Consider the following 6,575-nt stretch of genomic DNA (forward strand, 5'->3'; position numbering starts at 1 on the left):
TGAAGAGCGAACTGAGCAAACAAGCTAATGCAATACTTACTGGTTGGAGTTCGTCATTAATCTTTGCTACTTCTTGATTTCTGTGTTTGGTAAGGTGTTAATTAAATGTCTGGTATGCAGTCGCTAGCACTCCATAGAACAACATGTTGCTTTCATAACTATTTTTATGATTTCTCAAAGCATTTGTCCACTAGATCTCTTGAAAGTGGATTTCAAAATATTTGTGTTTCACCAGCCGACCTATTGATATTAGGCAACGTAGAGCACATAATATTTGTAAACTTTCATTACAAAAGCAGTTGACTTGTTAAATTAAGTGTAAGGAATACATCCTCTATGCCTTTAGCAAATACTGGTTGAGTAATAATAACTTTGTTTAGTACAGCAAAACTCATTATTAAAATTATTAAATAATTTAACACTTGCAAATTGCAATGAGTAGCGTGTATTATATTTATCCCCACAACAACAATCTTCCAATATTTAATGAATTAGGCAAGAACGACAAATTAGGCCAACCAAGGTTAAGGGTCTAATATCTTGCTGATTTATAATTTGATTGGGTCCTATTTTTGTACATTCATCAAATGACTCATAAAAAAAGAAAATTCTTTTTTCTTATAATAATAATTTAATGAATAAGGCGCACTTGCAGCATTCATTAAATATTGGAATATCGTTGTCGTGGAAATAAACGTAATACACTCTACTTCTTGCAATTTGCAAGAGTTAAATTATTCAGTATTTTTAATAATGGATAATGTTGTATTAAACAATGTTATCATTACTCAACTAGTACGGAAAAAATTAAGATTGAATTATCTTTGTCGGAAGTTTAACAAAAAACTGCAAATTGACCATTTTAGGAACATGAGTCCCCAATAAGGCCAACTCTGGAAAAGCGTCAAAAAAGACTATCAAACTATAAAAAATTGAAAAATCTTTATTGTCAATATAAAAAACATACTAAACCACATTTGACGAACTCAAAAAGAAATAATCAGGAATTCCATATTTACTCCAATAGAAAGGAAGAAGATCACTATAAGTAGTTTATTTTCAGTGTTTTGGTCACTCCTGCGCACAGTTTGCGCACATGTGTGCAGACTAAGACCACCGGATCATAGCCTCCACCTGAACTTTCGGTGTCTGAATAAAAACAGCGAAGTTCCAATGATCCCAATCATGGCTTTACTTGGCCACAGTCCACTTTTCTAGGGTTAACAAATCACAGCAAAAAACAATGACACGCAGCAACATTTTTCTTTTTAAATTTCTCTACTGCATAAATAAGACTTTCTAGAACAATTAAGAACTTTTTTTATACTAGTAAACTACACTGAACCGTGAAGAAATAAAATTTACTGCAAACAATATCATAAAATTTTGACAAGACTCTTTTGTAAAACTGTTGAGACAATTTTGCCTGTTGAAAACAAACTGCTTGTTGAAAGCGCTTTTTCATCAGTTAGGCATTTTGATGACGATAAAATCGCGATCTAGCGATTGTCTGCAACCCTAGATAGAAAAATGGGGGTGTTGGTCTCATTGTGTCTTATTTGGCGCAGCCACTTTTAAAAACAACGAAAATATTGAAAAACAACAGTAAAAGTGTTCCATCCTCATGATTGATTTCTGTAAAAAAAAAAAGTGTTCTGTTCAATAAACTGTTTAATAAACTTATGACTTTAATTGAACTTCTAATGTATGCTGCTTACATTCCATCTAGTGAAATTTAATTTCACAAGATGGATTTTTCTCTGATGCACACGAAAAATAAAAGTTCTTATTTATTTGCAGTGCCGGACCTTGGGAGAAGCATGCCGGAACAATTACCCCGGTGGCCACTTTTAAGAGGCGGCAGAATCAATTAGTGCCAGAAACAGAATTTTGTTTTGGGGAGGGTTTTACCAGCACTATTCTCCGAAAATCTATCCACTTCTACTATGATATTAAAATCTGTTCGCGTCCGTCTGCTTGTCTGTCTAAAGATCGATCTTCTCGAGAACCGTTGCGAATCGAGAGTCAAACGAGATACCGATCAATTCGAAATTCTCCAAAGAAAACAATAGGACCAATCTCGTAATTGTACGACTTTAATTATCGGAGATATTAATTAAAACGTTAATTAACATAACGTTATTCAGGAATTTTTATTTCTTTCCTGTTGCCATTTTGCATATGGGTGAGCAAGTAAAATTCTAATAATTGTATTAAAAGAGATTTTTTTGGCTGCTGTCCAAATCTTAAAACAACGTTTCCATCCAGAATTTCATTTTAAATAAGTTTAAAATTGGTTGCTCTATTCGGACATAGCCTTTATTTTATCGTCTTTTTTTTTTTCATTTTTTACATTCAACGTTCTTCGCAACTCCAGCGCTCGAATACGCTACCTTGCGGCGATTTACAAAACTGCCGAAAACATTAAATCATTGCCACATTGCGTTCCATGTGTGTCTGTTGACGTAAACACAGGCAGTTTGTTAGGAGTATTTATTAACGCATTCGATGTGTCTTAGATTGCTTTCAGCAACAGAAATTGTTTCGTCCCTTAATGGTATTCTCGATCTTCTCAAAATAATGTTAGTTTTCATTAATTCCCTCTAAAACGTGTGATGGTGTGATGATTGTCGTAAATGGTGAAAAAACGCAAGAAAACTCTGGGTTAACAAACTTGCTCTGTTCAATGCATTTTTCCTTCTTTTTTCTTTTTTTAAAAAGAGGATAACGGTATACCAAGTAAGTTTTTTTTTTTTTAAATTGTTTTGTGTGAATTTGTAAGAACATGTTTTTTTTTTTTTGAGCAATCACGATTGCTTATTGTTCTCATTTGACTGTTTTGAATTCTTATGATTTTATTTTCCCACCACCTCCCTCTGCCAGCACCACCGTCGCGTCGACCGGCCTCACGATGCTGCTCCTCTTGGGAAAACCTGTAGGTTGCGTCCATATCCTACACACACGCGTATACACACACACATACACACACTCATGCCTGCGCACAGACACAAACACACACTCCTACACACACACACACATACACACACTCATGCCTGCACACAGACACAAACACATACACACACGCGCGCGCGTACACACACAGCACTGCATACACAACACAACACGCACACACATGCATACACACACACATGCAATAAAAATGAATACTGCAGATAAAACACAGAGTTTGTATAAGTCGTCAACAGTAAATTTCAATTTTCAATGAAATTGAAATAAATAAATAAATAAATAAATAAAAGATAAATAAATAAATAAAAAATAAATTATTCAAGAACAAAATTAAACATCTATAATAAGTTTTTCAGCAAAAAAAAAGGGAAATAAAAAACATGTTTAAGAATAATTTTGAAAAATTATTCCAAATGAGGTAGGGTTTAAACCTTAAAAACGCGAGGTAGTTTCAATTTTCCCCTTAACTTATAAAAATCAAGGATCCGGCACTGTTTGTTTGCCAATTTTAGGAACTTCACTTGGGTTTTGCTAATTGGGTTTTGCTAAAAAACACCTCAAAGTGATTCACTTGAAGCCGGTTACCAATAAAGTTGATGTTGATTGATATCGTGTCCATGGGTCGAAAAAATTAACATTAAATTGTGTCATGGGCACTGATGACAATCTTAGCCAACTGCAAAATGCTATTCCGATTCCGGCATAGTCCGCTTCTGTGCCGAAGGGGGTTCCAATGCTGTTAAGCGAAGCAAATAATGCAAGGCAATCAAAGATGAGGGACTTGGTGAGTTCAGTGTCATATAGTTGCTAAAAATTTCGATAAGTCCTATTGGCATCAGAGTTTATTTTCATTGCTTTATGATGCTTTGTTCTTCATCTAAACTATTGCTTTTGTTATTATTATTACATATTTCCATGTTTTAATTAACTTGTTTTGGTTATTGTCTGTTCGAGTGGAATCTTGCAAATCAATTTTCACCCATTTCCTGTAATCAGATTCTTTTGCAGTTTTGTATGTAACATCAGACCCGATGACAATGCATTATTCTATATTAAAATTAATTAACTAACCATTAACTATTATTAATTATTACAATTTCATTAGATTCTTGTCTCTTCGGGTGGATACTTGCAACTCAATTTTCATTCACTTCCTGTGATCGGATTCTTTTAAAATTTATGTGCAACCTCAGACCTGATGACAATGCATTATTCTATAATAAAATTAATTAACTAACCATTAATTATTATTAATTATTCCAATTTCATTAGATTCCTGTCTCTTCGGGTGGATACTTGCAACTCAATTTTCACTCACTTCCTGTGATCGGATTCTTTTAAAATTTGTATGCAACCTCAGACATGATGGCAATGCAATATTCTATAATCAAGTTAATTAACTAACCATTAATTGTCAGTTCATTCCAATTTTAATCAACATTTTTGCATAAATTCTTTAATATGAGGCCGACAAAATGCTTGCACAATTTGAAATGAAATATCCACAGAAACCACTGATTTTCAAGCATCAGATAAAAAATTTTCCGACATTCCGAGGTAATTAGACCGTGAGTTATAATTGTTTTTTTTAATAATTTCATGCTCAAATGTAGCTGAGCTTTTAAGTTCATATTGATCAGAGTATTTGTTGAACAATACTTTTATTAAAATGTGCCTAAAATGCTTGGAAAGCAATACATAACTAGAGAAGTTTGTATATGCAAGGGATATTTCAAAATTGTGACGAATTTTCAATGTAAATGCTAGAAATTGTAAATAAAATATTAGGTTGAACTGCAACTGTTTAATAGATATGTGGCTTTATTTCTGCTTAATTCATATCTGGTAAATTTTTGTAATCATCTGTGTGTTTCCATTTCATTCGCAGAGAAATAAATATATGATATTTTTTTTATACTTCCACATAAAAAATATTCTACTTGCATTAAACTTATGTTGTACATGGAAATTTAAATAAAGCTAAATCCGAAATCTTAAGTAAATTCGCCAAATTTAGCGAGTTTTGGTGGGAAACGTTGACTATATATAAATATTTTTTAAGAATAAAAGTAACTATTTCCTTCTATCCATGATGTAATTTCCGTCATCGATAACTCACAGTGCATATTGATGACATTGACTCTTGTTTTTTTTTTTTTTTGCATTAATTAATTATTTATTATTTTAAAGTAAAAGTTAACTATTTTCCCCCTAAAAGCGGTCAGACAATAAAAATTCATGTAGGGGAGAGGTGGGTACAGTGAGACAACAGCAATATAAATTCTGTTTAGATATTTACAGCCTGGTAAAACTTTTTCAAAGTTAGGGCGACATGCTGTGAACAATATTATAGAAAAAAGATTGCTTTCAAGCATCATGTAATAAAAAATAACTATGTCATCATAGATTGAACCCATCGAAGTAAAATGTCTCCATTGTTCGTTGTGCTGTTTCTAAACTGTTAGATAATTGTTTCAGAGCGGTGTTATTAATCTTGCATTAGCCTATTTACTAACGTTCATTTTAGCAGCAGAATTATGCGATAAATTCTCTTTGTCTGAGAATGACAGTTATTGAGTTTATATTTTGCAATGAGTGAACAGTGAGACACCATTAATTCGTTGTCACTGCTCCCACTTTTATGTTAAAAGTGGAAAAACTGCAATGAATTAAATTTACTTACAACTAACCTGTTGATGCAAATAATAATAAAATATCTTTGAACACCCAGCATCAACAAAATAAGGATGTTTGAATGGAATTATTACTTTTGTAGTCTTATATTATCATATAAATATTTCCTTTTCGTACTTATTTTATTTAAGTTAATTTTTTATTGTTTAATCGTAATCTACTAAATAATATTCATTTACATTTCAAAATTTCAACATGCCCAGAAAAATGAAGTCAGACAAGGTAGTTTAGAGATTTTCTGAAACAGACAGGAGAGAAGCTGTTGAACTAGTAATATTCAAGGGCTAGAGTGAAAGCATTCCCTCCCTATCAAATGCTACACAAGATGAAACTGTAAGCCGACTTGCTAATCCAGAATCATCTAAATCATCCTATCTCAGTCTCAAACAAGTACGCAGTAGATTTCCTTACTGTGTGTCAAGACGGCATGAAATTAACCTTTCGAAAGACAATAGCTCATATTAGAACCGAGCGACAACAATTAGTGATGTGCCGGATCGTTAAAAACGTAGATCCGCGGATCCGGATCCGGATCCGGATCATTAGTGTCAAGATCCGCGGATACGGATACGGATACGGATCTCAATTTTTTTTCTCCCTAAATCCCTACCCAATTAAATAAAACTACCCAAGTGTAAAATTTGCTGCGGAAGGTATTCCCTTAATGTTGTTTTTGAAGAAATAATGGCACCGTTTCTTCAAAAAATAATCTACAGCGAAAATATAATCAAGACTATGATTTACTCTTTAAAGAAATCTAAAAAAATAAAAGAGAAAGAAAGAAATCTGTTAAAACTAAGGGACAGTTGGAAGGAATGGGTCAGTGCTACATTAATGCTTAGATAGAATGTGAAAATTTATTTCTAGATAGCTTAGTAGATGTAGGATACAGGAGCAAGAGTGTAAAGCAG

Source organism: Uloborus diversus, chromosome 1, assembly GCF_026930045.1.
Source record: "Uloborus diversus isolate 005 chromosome 1, Udiv.v.3.1, whole genome shotgun sequence".
NCBI classification, from domain to species: domain Eukaryota; kingdom Metazoa; phylum Arthropoda; class Arachnida; order Araneae; family Uloboridae; genus Uloborus; species Uloborus diversus.